This window comes from Tinamus guttatus, unplaced genomic scaffold (assembly GCF_059628265.1).
Source record: "Tinamus guttatus ecotype Peru unplaced genomic scaffold, ASM5962826v1 Tinamus_guttatus_pri_ptg000087l, whole genome shotgun sequence".
Taxonomy (NCBI): Eukaryota; Metazoa; Chordata; class Aves; order Tinamiformes; family Tinamidae; genus Tinamus; species Tinamus guttatus.
Window position 1 is genome coordinate 482,245 of NW_028288621.1, and position 15,005 is coordinate 497,249.

Sequence of the window (15,005 nt, forward strand, 5' to 3'; positions counted from 1 at the left end):
ACACTCATTAATAGCAAGGGGCCTGCGTGCCACGGGGTGCTTTAGTGCCCTGTCTTGCTAGCAAACTTCAGCCCGCTTAACGTACACCTTGCTTTAAGCCATCAGTTTGGCACGACTCTTTTTGCAGTCTTTGGTCTCCACTTAAACCTACCTGCCTCTGGCTTGGGAAGCGACTCCCACGTAGGACTGCAGCAATCACGGCGGGAGAGAAGAGAATAGGGTGACCACAAATATCTAGGATAAATCTGAGTTTATCTTCCTAGGGTATAAACCCCCAAGGACTATACATCTAAGTGCACAATTTCCTGCAATTAATAATGAAACAACAATCCCACGGATAATCCTTAACAAGTCACTTAGCAGTTTAATGAGCTTTGGGGATAACCCTTTGGACTGACCTGCCCCGGCCACCTCTCACTCGCAGCTCCCAGACGTGGCTGCTCCAACAGAGTTTCTGGACCCATCACACTGAGGCTGACAGAGAAGGATTTAAGATATTTAATTCCTTAGAAGTAAGAAATGCGAAGTTCCCAGCTTTGGGAAGGGTTTCCTTTGCCCCACTATCTGGAAGCTCCAGCTGACACACCATTACCACCCTTCAGCGGGGGACTCCGGATGCCCCAGTGCATTCACACTGGAGGTGGGGTAGCTTTTTGAGAGTTAAAATAAGCTTAAAACACTTCTTAGGTACAAAGACTTATTCAAACAGGCTCCTCTGTGCTTCCTGCTCTTTCCTTTCCGGGTCCTGCAAGCAGAGAAGGGCTCAGCTCTTTCTGCTCTATTTTCACACTCGTTTTGTTTCGATGCAGAGATCTCCCACACATCCCCTCCAAAAATCAAACCTTTTACGAGCCTCCACCATGCCTAAATTAAACAGCATTAAATGGACCGTTTTTGTCAAATGGTCTAAAACTCACTTTTCCTGCCTAGCCACTAGGACATACTCAGATTTCAGGTCGCACACCCTATTTAATACGTTGTGGTGGTTTGGATGAAAACTCAGGTGTGTACGTTTGGAGGGCACAAGTTTGCAAAGCTGCAGCAGGCGCCTCCGTACTTGGCTTTGCACCCGGGATGACAACACGAGCACATTCAAAACACTTGAGCCACGTGAGACGACGGCGTTACTCTGCAGCAGCTCTGCTTAGAAACGGGTTGTGTGGGAGTGTTTGGCCATCCTGCTTTTTTTTTTTTTAAATAAAGCTTTCACTTCGGTTTGCCATGTGGCTTCATGGGTAAATAATTCCTTAAATGGGTTTTGCTACTAAAATCAGGCTTCCAGGGAATGGCAAGCCTGGAGAAGGTTTTCCAGAAAGAGTGTCAAGATATAGACAGAGGATGACTGCACACCAATTCCTTACCCAGCAACTTACTGTTACATTCAAGAAATAGCCCAGCCTTCATTTCTCAGCCTTCCGATTTTTATCTTTTCCACCAGCTCTCCCTTGTGCTCTTCTTTCCACGTAAGAACTATCAAACAAATCAATCAAGGGATTAAATGATACAACCTTTCCCACTGTATTTGCTGTTTTACTACAGTAGACTAGACCATCCCCATTCCATTCCAAGCTCTACGTATTTTAAGAGATTACGTATTGCTGACATTGAGAGTTCCCACACACACATTCTTGCTCTGAGGCTGCATGCAGACACCAGGACTGCTAAGACGTTCATTTACACTTAGTCCATATTTGAAAGATCTTCTTCTAATCCCAACTGCAAACCATTAAGGGAACTACAATTCAGCTGACTCACCAACTTCTGCTTCTGCTTTCTCCATGCTTTTCAAAATCAACAATGAAAGGAATTTCTCTTCTGAACGAAGAGAATTTCTGAAGGAATAACTTCCAATCCCAAAGCAACTTTCAGTGCTAACTGCATGCAAACTTTCAATTTGCTCAGCCTTCTTCCTACACTCTTGCCTGATTTGCTACCTCCCTGCAGGCCCCTTTAAGCCTGGAAATCTCTTTCCAAAGTTAATTTTATCTTCCTTTTAGCTGATAACAGCCCTCAGTCAGTCGTGCTACCAGCAAAAACGAACAAGGGAATCTGAATGCTTTATGCACCTGCAACATCAGGAGTAATTAGGGTTTATTTACTCAGTGGCAGCAGCAGAGAGCTGGTTGGTGAATGCAAACCAGGTTCACAACACACCTGATGTTATAACCAGTCTCTGAGAATTTCAGGTTAATTAATGTTTCAGCAATTAATAATTTAACACAGGCAGTGCAACACAAAAAAAGCAGCAAGCTCTTCACATGTATGCCACTATGCAGAAATAATGTGCCTTTCCTCCAACAGAGCTTGACTCCCCTCGTACCCGAACAGAGAGAAATTCAGTCCATCCCTAACAAACCTGCTTGAAACAACAGGGACATCCACAGGAAACACAGAAAATCCCTCAACCCTTTGCTCGGGCTGTAAAGACCCTCCAAGTGCAAACACGGACAGGACACTAAGAATCACTACTCTTAGTCCAGTTTTAAAGCCAGTGTAGAAGGTGGAACATTTCGCTAACTCCTGAAGCAGCTGAATGTTAAATCCATTGCTTATCTGGGAAGGAGAGTCTAATCCGCTCTCCGGCCGGGAATGCAGCCTGCGCGCAGGGAACGGCGGCGGAGCCGTCGCCGCACCGAGCCGGGCGACAGAATTCCCGCCGGAGCTCGTTCAGCCGCGGAGCTGGGAACGGCACGGAGGCACGGCCACTTCCTCTTGTACATCACCTTTACAGTCGGCTTAAAAGACCACGCGATTTCATGTATGGTCCCTTCCTGAAAAGGTCCCCACAGTGCTAGCTTGGGCATTCTCAAATGGAAGATATTCCTTATTGTGCTTAAAAACCCTCTATGTTGGTGGAGATTCCTGTTACACTGGCACTACCGACCCACCAAGAGAGCAATGGAAGATGGTGAAACCATAAACCTGCCGCTTTTTGCTACTTGGGAGCTTTGAGGGGACCACTTCAGCTTTCACTCAGCAGCTTTTTGTAGCCAGCACCATCCTGCCTTCCAACGATACAGCAGCATCCTTCCCGCAGCTGAAATAAGGGGCATCCTCATTCCCAGCATTAACTGGAAGAAAATGAAGTAGAAAGTTAGCCAAATCCTTCTTTACTGCCACAGTTCTTTCATGTGGTAAGTTTTCCATACAGTTTGCCTTTTTTTTTTTTTTATTTTACAAGGCAAACACTCATAATGTTTAAAAGCAGCCAACTTCAGCTGACTTAAACAACTCTTCAGCTAGGGTATGACTCAAACTATTTTCAAATATTCCAAACTCAAATTATTTCCTGCAAACTGCTTTCTGGATTTGCATTTTCTCCTGCAGTTGAAGACCAGCAGACAGCCAAATTAAATCACGTTTAAGAAGTGACAGGATCTCAAGAGAAGAGAGTGAAACACAGTTTCATTCTTACAGCTGGCAAGATGCCGCTTACCCTTGACTTTCTTTCTGTGTTTTTCTTTTTTGTTTGGTTGGTTTTGTTTTCTGTCTTAAAATAAAGACCTAAACCTTAATATATCCAGTTTAATCAGCAATTCTCAAGTTATTCACAAATTCACTTCCGTAACCAGCCTTAACCATATAGGTTAACAGAGGAGTCATTAAAAAACATAGTGGCTGGGAGTAAATGGCAGGTAAGAGCTGCTGAAAGACCTGTGACCATTCCTGCTCTCGCGAGGAAGACCACCTTCCTGAAGAAGGGACAGATCGAGACTCTTCCATGCTGTTCATCAAAATCTCTGGAAAAGAGCTGCTGCCTGGGTCTGTGGTTGAACAAATGCATAAATTGGAACTAGACAAGCGCCAAAATGCAGAAATAAGTGTCAAGTAAAGTAACTACAGGAAAAAACAAGGTAGATTAGTCAGTCAAATTAAAGGAATGTTCTTACATTTCGAGCTGCCCATTACATCTGCATTTTCATGAGGATCAACATCTCTCAAATTGTGTAATATACAGTTAAGGGATTCTGATTTCCAAGAGAATATTAATCCTCTGTAAGAAGCACCTGGAAGATGAGAAGTACACGGCTAACTGAATCTGGGGTTGCATGCAAACGCTGACTCTCCTGCCAGGGCACGGGCTCTCGTAACAAGCTATAACAAAAGGAGCTTCAGGCTTTGTCTCTGAGTGCAAGAAGCGTGAAGTGACCTCAGCACAAATTGCTGTGCCTTATGGACTATACATGCTCCAGGCCTAAAACATGTTAGCCAATAGAGGTACCCAGTCAGCTACACCAGGAATAGTCAAAACACTTACTCACTGCAAAGAGTTTAAGAGTTTGCTAAATAGCTTCATCCTCCCTCAACACGAGAAACCAAAGCACCAAAAAACAAAAAAGCACCAAAACACCACGGCACCCCCTGAACACTCAGTTAAATCACATTTCCCTAAGAACTAATTCGGAAAGAAAACGGATTTGTCATTAGTCTGTTAGCACAAATACTCATTCTCTGGCAGTTTTTCTTACCATTCATTTCATTTTATATTTCATAATGATTTGATAGCTTGATACACAAACTCCTGCTGGTGCAAGGTGCAACGTACACAGAACAGCTATCCTCACCTCCAGCTTCTCTATCTGGCTTGTATTCTAAGGCATTGCTACAGTTTAGATCAAGATCTTTCAGAAAATCTCCTGCAGTTATATATTGGTGCAAGTCAATTTTAGAGAGAATTGTTGAAAGGTTCATTGGCTGTTTAATTACTGTGATATAATCAGGTACCTACAAATTAAATAGATGGGTTCAGAGGTTTTATTAGACTTACACAATATCTACCCACATTATTTTAAAAAATTCAAATAAATGACTTCTTAAAAACCCTGAATATTTGTGACATTATGAGCAGATAGTGGAATTAACCACTTAGCTGCTTGAAAAAGGAAGGGCTCTTTCAAAGGGCTTTGAAGAGGCACACTGGAAGGGAGAAGAAAGGCAGCAGGAAGCTGGGGAGTGTGAGTGGGACAGCGAAGGGAACAGACATGCAGAGCAGGATTTGCTTCCTTCAGCTTCAAAACATCGCAGTAAATACATTGGATTGAGCCACCCGAGCCAGGCTCTGCTCTGGGCAGCAGGAAATCCGCTGCCGGAATTGCCCTTTGGAAGCAGCTGCTCTAGGCATCTCCCTTAGGAGGAGATACCTGGAGCAGAGCTAATTCGGTCTTTACTGGGAGCTTGAGAGGAGCCTCAAGGCTAGTTTAGGTGAGGACACTTCTATTTGTTTAGACTGTTCACATGTCAAGAGCCTGGAAGGGAAAGACAAGGGATGCCCAGAGGAACAGGGCCCTTGCTGATACACAGCTGTATTAAAATTGCAACTAACTCTGAAGTATAAGTCTGTTAAGATGGGAGCACAGTCAGTAAATTAAATGAGAAAAAGAGGGACTTGGAAGTTTTGGGGGAAGATGAAACCACATGTCATTTATGGCTGATCCTGTACTGGGGAGCCAGAGACAAAATGGCAGGCGGAATCTTGAATTTTTTTTTAAACATCTGCTGTTCTCCTGTTCCCAGAGGAACCACTGACAGCCAACAAACACGTGGCAAGAGGTTTAGGATTTATTCCAACAGCCCCAAAGAAATCTGACTATTTATTTCAGAGTAGTAGCATACCTACATATCAAAGTCTTTCCCCAGGCAGACTCTGGTAGTAGCTGGTCTGACTTTCTAGGAGGAAACAAGGGCTTTCAGTGACTACTCAAAAAAAGGACATTGAAGAGCCTCAGGGAGTCAGCAAAATAAAATACAAAACACTTTTTTGCTCCTCCAAAAAGAAATCTTTTTAGTGCAGTGCTAAAGATAAGCCTTTCGCTAGAGCACACCAACACTGGGCAGTTAAAAATACACCCAGACAGTACAGTATGACAGACCCAGAGCAGTTTACCTCATCTGCATCAACAGGGTTTGTGAAGGCCTTGAAACGTCTGTCAGTAGCAAGTCTGAGAGTAACATCCCTTAAGAAAATGCTAAGTGCACCAAGGGACTCCTCCTCCTGCTCCTCTGCCCCTTGCGTTTCTCCCTGTGGTGGTTCCCGAGATTCAGGCGGCGGCGCCACCGGCAGCACTTCCAGGGCCTGCCGAGCTTAAGGGAACCAGAAAAGTTCATTCCATCGGCAGCACTCAAATAGGAGCACACACAGAGTTACTGATAGGAAACCCACTACCAAAACAAGTATTGTAAGGCTGTTAACATACAGTTAGCAAATTTTTATCTATAGAATAGGCTCACCTGCTTTCTTTCTAGATGCAGGAGGTTTAGCAGCTTGACTTAAAATTAAGTCCTCAAAAAAGTTGCTTCTCTCTTCCTTAGTAGGCAACAGGATATCGAAAACTTCTCCATAATCTTCAATAAACAACTCCTGTATCTATGGCATGAGAAGGAAAGACATTTCAGGTACAAGATCACTACGTCAAAAAGAGGATTTTTTAAATTAAGCTTAATAATGATCTGAATAATAATAATAATAACAATAATAATGTTATCTTCCTGGTGATCAAAGGCTAGATTTCTTTAGGTCAGGATGGCAAATAAAATATCTTCTTTGAGTAAAAGCTCTAGAATTTAAGCTCAGGGAATGGACGAGCACAGGATGCACTGACAGAGTGATGATATCCCCCACCTTTGAGGTTTCCTGCTGAAATGGAAGCGAGTCCCTTGACTCACAAAACAACCGAGACAAACGTTCTCAGCGCTGCTTTGTGTCTAAGCAAAATTACATGATTCAGAAGGGTGCCCTCGTAATAAAAGGATCCATTTCCTTGAGGGAGGACAGTATTACTTAAAGGATTCATAAAATGAAACTGAATAGAAGAATTGGGAGAAGTGTTTACAGAAATAACTCATCTTGGAGATCCACGTACGATACGTTTGCTGTTGCAAGCAACAAAACCGGAGCAAATGCTGGAATCTTCTCTAATAACGTTGTAGTTTTCAATGGAACGCCAGCTGTTTCCCACCATACATCGATCCGTGGAATATAAATTATACTTGGTGCTGTCCTCTGAGCTTCTCGGATAAACTAGTAAAATGAAAGCTTTGGTAAGAGCAATGAACCAGGAGCACAGGCTGCTCATAAATAACTACACATCAAACTGGCCTAATAAAATAGAAGTGCATAAAGGCAACGTACCAATAAACAAACAAACAAACAAACAAAAACCCTCACCATGCAAAACATTAATAATAGAGTAAAATTTCTGATTTGACACAAAAATTGAGAGCTACACAGACTGAGATCCAGATTGCTGCCTGATTGCAAGACTGCTTACATGTAAGTTAACTTCTAAAGAGCCGCACGACTCAATAGAACATCTGTGCTTACGTGTCCATCTCTCATCAAAGCTCAAAATGTTATAATACAATAACGAAGTACAGTAAAAGCAGACCACCTCCATTAACAATTTCACTTACCTCACTTGAGCAGTTTGCAGACAGTCAGTGAATCTCATGAGATTAAAGAGAGAAGAAAAAAAAAAAAAAAAGGATACCTGTGCACATATTTCCTGTGGTGATGAGGCACTAGCAAACAGAACTGGCAGGTCCAGGGTATAAACTGGAAACTTTTCCAGGGTGTGTATGACTGCAGGCGCCAAGTGGGAGCTTTGCCCACGGTCTGGCTCTCCAGAGAGCAAGAGCCTTGGCCTGTGACACGTTGGCTGGTGAGAAGCATTTCTAGAACAAAATGAGAAAATAGCAAGCTTAAAACACATAGTGATGAATAAAGACATCAGTGTTAATTTGCTCTGTCTCTAGTTTCTCTTGAGAGAAGACACAAGCAGCCTAATCTCTTTCCAAAGACACAGCAAGCTGAAGTTCTGAACCTAAAAGGGGACAGGCATTTACCTCTTGAAGTCAAGGAAGTTTTTCCTCTTTTCACAAGTGTTTTCAGGAAAAGTCTCCTCATCTCCAAAGGCTGAAAGTGACTCCTCATCACTCCAGATGAAATCACTTTGTAAAGTAGCGTTCATATCATCTGGAAGACAAGAAGGGTTTGTTAACTTGCCTGGATAGCCTGCATGTCTCACTCTAATACAGCTTCCAAAGCAGCCCCCAAACCCACTTATCTTCTATTTCTCCCTTGGATGGGCTCACACTAAGTGCTGTTTTTGAAGACTTGATCCTACCACAGTCTAAAGAGGTTGCCCAAGGCTCTACAAAGCTCGCCTAAGTCTTATATTTTGCAAAAGTTATATTTCCTCATTGGCCAAATGTCCCTTTTTCCCCCAAGAACAAAGAATTGTGATTATCAGCAACAACTCCTGTACTTGTTAGTCCCCCACACAACCCACGAGGCTGTGTGTCTGGAATCTGTATCCCACGGTAAAAGTATGGGAATTAAATGAATATGATGGCCACCAATGGCCCTTTGTCTCAAGACTCCTAAGCCAGGGTGTGTAGATCAACCCATCTTCTGTATAAAGATCCTCCAAGATCACTCAGGGAGGAGAAGGTAGAAGCAGAGAAGAGAGAGGGGAAGCAATTATGGATCACCTAACATCTCTGCTTGCACTTGTGGCTTTCTGCCTGTTCTACCAATAAAAATGAACCTAGCAAGTCTCCAGGTAGAAAAGCTAGCAGGATGTTGCCAGGAAATCTGATGCATGTGATCTCACACATCGCACAGTGTGATCCACAAATACTTCAATTCATATGAGGTGAAATGATGATAGCTAAAACAACAAGTAGTTTTAACCAGCTGTACATGTTATTGTCCTACCTTGCTGCTGGTCCTTCTTTAGGACAAGTTCTGCGTGGGGAAATTCTCTCTGCAGGACTCGTAAAATTCTCTGAAAAGTCTTATTAAGCAGTGGTTTAAAAATGGGTGATAATGCTTGTCCGGGCAAAGCCGCAGACCTCTGTGAAGCTGGTACAATTCTTTCCATAGCCATGAAAAAATCTTTTGCTGTTATTTTAATTGAAGAGACATCTAGCTGCAGTTTCTCAGGGCTTCTGTATATCTGAGGGTAGCAGTGCCACAAAGCACGGAGGGCGGCTTCAGCACATGCGGACTTGATATCAGCACCACAGTATCCTAATAAAACAGAACATCAAGCGGAGCATTATGTCAGGCTCTGGCAACACAGAAAGGTCAAGGTGCCAAAGTGCAACACGCGAAGACTTTGCATGCAGGTTAAAAACAGTGTAATAGGAAATGTGAAAAGTGTTGCTGCACTACAGAGGTTTTGTTAGCCACCCTGCACACTTTCAAACCAGCCAGACTTTTCTCCTGAACCTTCTAAGCAAAACTTTTCTCCTGAGGAAGTTGCCCCACAAGCCACTCACTGTTCGGAGAGACAGAAAGTAAAGCAATAAGTGGATGGAAGTGTCTCACTCTGATGGCTTTGAGGACACGCAGCTGGCTCCCTGGCTAGTTGTGCAGCGAGGTGCAAGAGCCTGGTTCCCCCCTGCCGTGCACCACGAGCTGAAACTCCCACAGACTCAGTCACATGCAGGAACTCGCTTGATTTTTGAACTTACCAGCAGCTCATCAAGGTACGTGTCACATGGTTTAGGGGTCCAGTTTCGTGTGTGAATCTTGAAAATCTCTTTTCTAGCCTAAAAACAAAGTGCTTGCATTATAGCTTGTCTTGAGTCAAAAGGCAGAGGCAGAACCGCTAGTATTAATAGGTTAAGGCAAGTGATACTCCCTTTTTAAAGCACCACACACCAGGTCTTCTATCATGCCAAGGCCTTTGCTTACATTTTGAACCTGCGTATACTCAAGATTTTATACATTTTAAATAAATTATTTTTACTACTAAAAAAAAAAAAAAAAAACCTCAACAATGCCCAAATGTTTGAAGCACAAAAAAAATATATTGATGCCTCAGTGTAATATCCTCCCCTAGACAGCTGAATTAGAGTTTTGTAAAGGTGTGTTACCTTGGGGGCTGAATTTTGAATTTCTCTTCCGGGTAAAGACTTCCGGATAAAGCAGCGGAAAAATCACCATCTCTTTTAACACAGCAACGTGCTCAGAAAGACCACCCACACCAAATCGAACGTAAAGATCAAGTCAACAGAATAAGTTTACACCTTAAAGAAAGCTGCAGCCTACAGAAGGTTCCATCAGAAACCCTGGAAAAATCCCTCTTACACAACGAGTTAAAATCACTTACGGCACTGTCTATTTGCATGGCACTGGCATCAGCCAGACTTGCTCTCATGCTTGTTCGAGCTTCATGAACCCCCTTTCAGTCGTCTTTCCAAATGTTAATGGGAAGACACTTGATTGGAAATAAAAAGAAAGTCTCCTTCTAACTGAAGGGAAAGCTGGAAGACTTTTATTTTTTAAGCGTTGGAAAGCAAATGTGTGTAATAAAAGACAGGCATTTCAGAAACATCTGCCTGAAAACATATTTGCTAAATACTTAATACAACAAATGATATTAAAAGATATTAAGTAGCAAAAATGCTTTTTCTGTATTTTTAACTTCATGCTAGAGTGGGTTTCGTTCTAAATAAGCTAAAGAAGCAGGCCAAAAAAAAATCCCCACGGCAGCTGGCCATTATTATCATTATTATTATTATTATTATTATTGTAATTATTTATTTTTAATTTTAATTATTTTTGTTCTTCTTTCAGGGGTGTCCCGCAGCCCTCGGTGCGAGTGATGTTGAGGGCAAGAAAGCGTGCGTGTGGGTGCAGGGGAAGAACCACACACCTGGGGGGGAAATCCGGGCTCCTTTTATGTCCCTGTTCTTTCTACATTCCTGTGTCGCAGCTTAAGTGTCGTGTGTTCTTTCCCAGCCAGCTCAGGCCCAAAAATCATCCCCAGCGGCCACTGGGGATTATTATTATTAATAATAATATTATTATTAATTATTATTATTATTAATAATAATATTAACATTAATATTATTTTTATTATTATTTCCTCTTATTATTATTATTTCCTCTTATTATTATTACTTCTTATTGTTATTATTTCTTCTTTTTATTATTATTATTTTACATTTTCTATCCACCCCAAATCCCTCCTCTTCCCGCCCATGTTTCCAGGGTGACAGTAAAGGCCGTTGCGCAACCGGCTCCGCTGTGTCCATGGCGACCGCGGGGGACGGGCAACGGCCTCCTGGTGCCGCTCGGTTCCGCCCCGCCCCGGCATGGAGGGGAGGGGCTCACTGCGCATGCGCGCACGCCCCCCCACCGCGGGAGGACTCCCTCCCTCCCCCGCCCCGCCCCCGGCTCCCGAGAGGGCGCTTGCGCAGTGGGCAGGAGCCGCAGTCCCCGCCCCCGCGCACGCGCAGTGCCATTCTGCCATGAGGCGCCGCCAGCGCAGCCGCGAGCCGAGAAGCGGCCGCGAAAGATGGCCAAAAAACGGCCGAAAAACGGCCAAAAGTACGAGGATAAGGAAAGCTGACGAGGCCCCGCCAGGGGACGAGGGCCCCCGCCACAGCATTTTGGTGGAAAAGAACCATCCCGACCTAGTAAAGTTGTGGTGTGTGGGGGGGGGCCCAGACCCAGGGCCGGGCCGGTGGGAAAAGAAGTACCATGGCTAACGTGGGGGCGAGGGAGTGCGTGTGTCTGCAGAGATGAAAGCCACGGTGTCAGGGCAGGTTTTGATACGATCCCAAGAGCGAGATTAAAACACAAACTGGGTCAAATGTGTAAAAAGCTTGTAAGTTTTATTCTCATATGCTCAATAGGCCAGGGCGAAAAGGAAGGGAAAAGGAAGGAAAAGAGAAGCAAGCGGGAGAGATGCAGCAGGATTCTAGTTGCCACCACCCCCAGTGCAGCTGAGTGTCGCTGGCTGTGCCTGGGTGCGGGCACAGGTGCCTGGGTGCAGGCGCTGTCCCGCAGCCCTCGGTGCAAGGGATGTTGAGGGCAAGAAAGCGTGTGTGTGGGTGCAGGGGATGAACCACACACCTGGGAGGGAAATACCACACAGCGGCGGAGGAGGGGAAATCCGTGCTCCTTTTATGTCTCCGTTCTTGCAGAGTCCGCCCCTTTCTGCATGCTCTGGTGCTCCTCTTCCTCCAGCTCCAGTGCCAGCGCCGCTCCGTAGACGCTGCAGAGCATCAGTTGGGCCTGGTGCTGATGGAGATAGAACACCTGGAGCTGATACCACAGTCCTCCCAGAAGCAGGATCCCAAGGTGAAAGAGTCGTAAATCATATGGAGATAAGAGATCCCGGTCTTCCCGGAGACAGGATGTGGAGGTCAAGGAGTCGTAATTTGTATGGAGATATCCCAGTCCTTGCAGAGATGGGATGTGAAGGCGTCAAGTGTCTAGAGATAAGACACGTGGAGCTGACAGATGGGAGGCCTGGGTCAAGAAGTCCTAAAGGGTAGAGCAACAATGTGGAGCCCACCACGATGCAGGGCTCAAAGCAGAGCCCCGAGCGGAGCCCAGCCTGTGGGCAGGCAGGCGGCAGCCGTGCCAGGGCGCTGCCTGAGGAGCCCTCCTTGGCAGCCAGCAAGGCCGAGGCCGCACGTTGCTCTCTGCCACCGGGCTCATCCGTGCCAGGGGGAGCCCAGCACAGCAGCAGCCTTCCTCACGGCGGCCCCCTGGCCCCTGCCACTGCTGTCACCCCCCGGCAAGTACGGAACATTCCAGAGGGGCAGTAATCGCCACGGGAACACCGATGCTCCCCAGGGTTCCGTGGAGCAGTGGCCCCAGCGCTGGCCACACAGCAGGAAGGCCAGGTGAGCAGCAGGTCTGCGCAGCACCAGGGCCACTCGTGGTGCCCACAGGGTGCGGGGCAGCTGCGGGGCTCGGGGCAGCCTGCACGATGCCTCCCAAGGGAGGCACCAAAGCCGCCATTGTGAGGTCTTCCATTGTGAGCTCTTCCATTTCTTAGGTCACAAGAGTCCCATTGTGAGGTCATCCACTGTGATGTCGTCCATTGTGAGGTCATCCATTGTGATGTCATTAGAGGCCCATTGTGAGGTCGTCCATTGTGAGGTCATCCATTGAGAGGTCTTCCATTGTGAGGTCACCAGAGTCCCATTGTAAGGTCATCCATTGTGATGTCGTCCGTTGTGAGGTCATCCATTGTGATGTCATTAGAGGCCCATTGTGAGTTCGTTCATTGTGAGTTCGTCCATTGTGAGGTCATCCATTGTGAGGTCACGAGAAGCCCGTTGTGAGGGCGTCCATTGTGAGGTCATCCGTTGTGAGGTCACGAGAGGCCCATTGTGATGTCATTCGTTGTGAGGTGACGAGAGGCCCATTGTGAGGTTGTCCATTGTGAGGTCATCCATTGTGATGTCATCCATTGTGAGGTATTCCATTGTGAGGTCATCCCTTGTGAGGTTTCCATTGTGAGGTCACAAGAGTCCCATTGTGAGGTCATCCATTGTGATGTCGTGCATTGTGAGTTCATCCACTGTGAAGTCTTCCATTGTGAGGTCACAAGAGTCCCATTGTGAGGTCATCCATTGTGAGGTCTTCCTTTCTGAGGTCACAAGAGTCCCATTGTGAGGTCATCCATTGTGATGTCGTACATTGTGAGTTCATCTATTGTGTTGTCATTAGAGGCCCATTGTGAGATCATCCATTGTGAGGTCATACATTGTGAGGTCTTCCATTGTGAGGTCACGAGAGTCCCATTGTGAGGTCATCCATTGTGATGTCATTAGAGTCCCATTGTGAGGTCATCCATTGTGATGTCGTCCATTGTGAGGTCATCCATTGTGAGGTCTTCCATTGTGATATCGTCCATTGTGAGGTCATACATTGTGATGTCATCAGAGGCCCATTGTGATGTCGTCCATCGTGAGGTCATTCATTGTGAGGTCTTCCATTGTGAGGTCACAAGAGTCCCATTGTGAGGTCATCCATTGTGATGTCGTCCATTGTGAGGTCATTCATTGTGAGGTCTTCCATTGTGAGGTCACAAGAGTCCCATTCTGAGGTCATCCACTGTGATGTCGTCCATTGTGAGGCCATCCATTGTGATGTCATTAGAGGCCCATTGGGCCGTCGTCCATTGTGAGGTCACAAGAGTTCCATTGTGAGGTCATCCATTGTGATGGCGTCCATTGTGAGGTCATCCATTGTGAGGTCACAAGAGTCCCATTGTGAGGTCATCCATTGTGATGTCATCTATTGTGAGGTCTTCCATTGTGAGGTCACAAGAGTCCCCTTGCGAGGTCATCCATTGTGATGTCGTCCATTGTGAGGTCATCCATTGTGAGGTCTTCCATTGTGAGGTCACAAGTGTCCCATTGTGAGGTCATGCATTCTGATGTCATCCATTGTGAGGTCATCCTTTGTGATTTCATTAGAGGCCCATTGTGAGGTCGTCCATTGTGAGGTCATCCATTGTGATGTCATTAGAGGCCCATGGTGAGGTCATCCATTGTGAGGTCATCCGTTGTGAGGTCTTCCATTGTGAGGTCACAAGAGTCCCGTTGTGAGGTCATCCATTGTGATGTCCTCCATTGTGTGGTCATCCATTTTGATGTGCATTTTAGAGGCCCATTGTGAGGTCATCCATTGTGATGTCGTCCATTGTGAGGTCAGCCATGGTGATGTCATTAGAGGCCCATTGTTAGGTCGTCCATTTTGACTTCATCCGTTGTGAGGTCCTCCATTGTGGGTTCACAAGAGTCCCATTGTGAGGTCGTTCATTGTGAGTTCGTCCATTGTGAGGTCATCCATTGTGAGGTCACGAGAAGCCCATTGTGAGGTCGTCCATTGTGAGGTCATCCATTGTGAGGTCTTCCATTGTGAGGTCTTCCATTGTGAGGTCACAAGAGTCCCATTGTGAGGTCATCCATTGTGATGTCGTCCATTGTGAGGTCATCCATTGTGATGTCATTAGAGGTCCATTGTGAGGTCGTCCATTGTGAGGTCATCCATTGTGAGGTCTTCCATTGTGAGGTCATCCATTGTGATGTCGTCCATTGTGAGGTCATCCATTGTGAGGTCATCCATTTTGATGTCATTAGAGTCCCATTGTGAGGTCGTCCATTGTGAGGTCATCCATTGTGAGGTCACAAGAGTCCCATTATGAGGTCATCCACTGTGATGTCGTCCATTGTGAGGCCATCCATTG

At 45.6% G+C, this 15,005-nt stretch overlaps 1 pseudogene; it reads left to right on the forward strand.

The window, feature by feature from the left end:
- LOC148595509 (ATPase family AAA domain-containing protein 2-like) overlaps positions 1-15,005 on the forward strand; it is a 398,768-nt pseudogene that overhangs the window by 368,530 nt on the left and 15,233 nt on the right.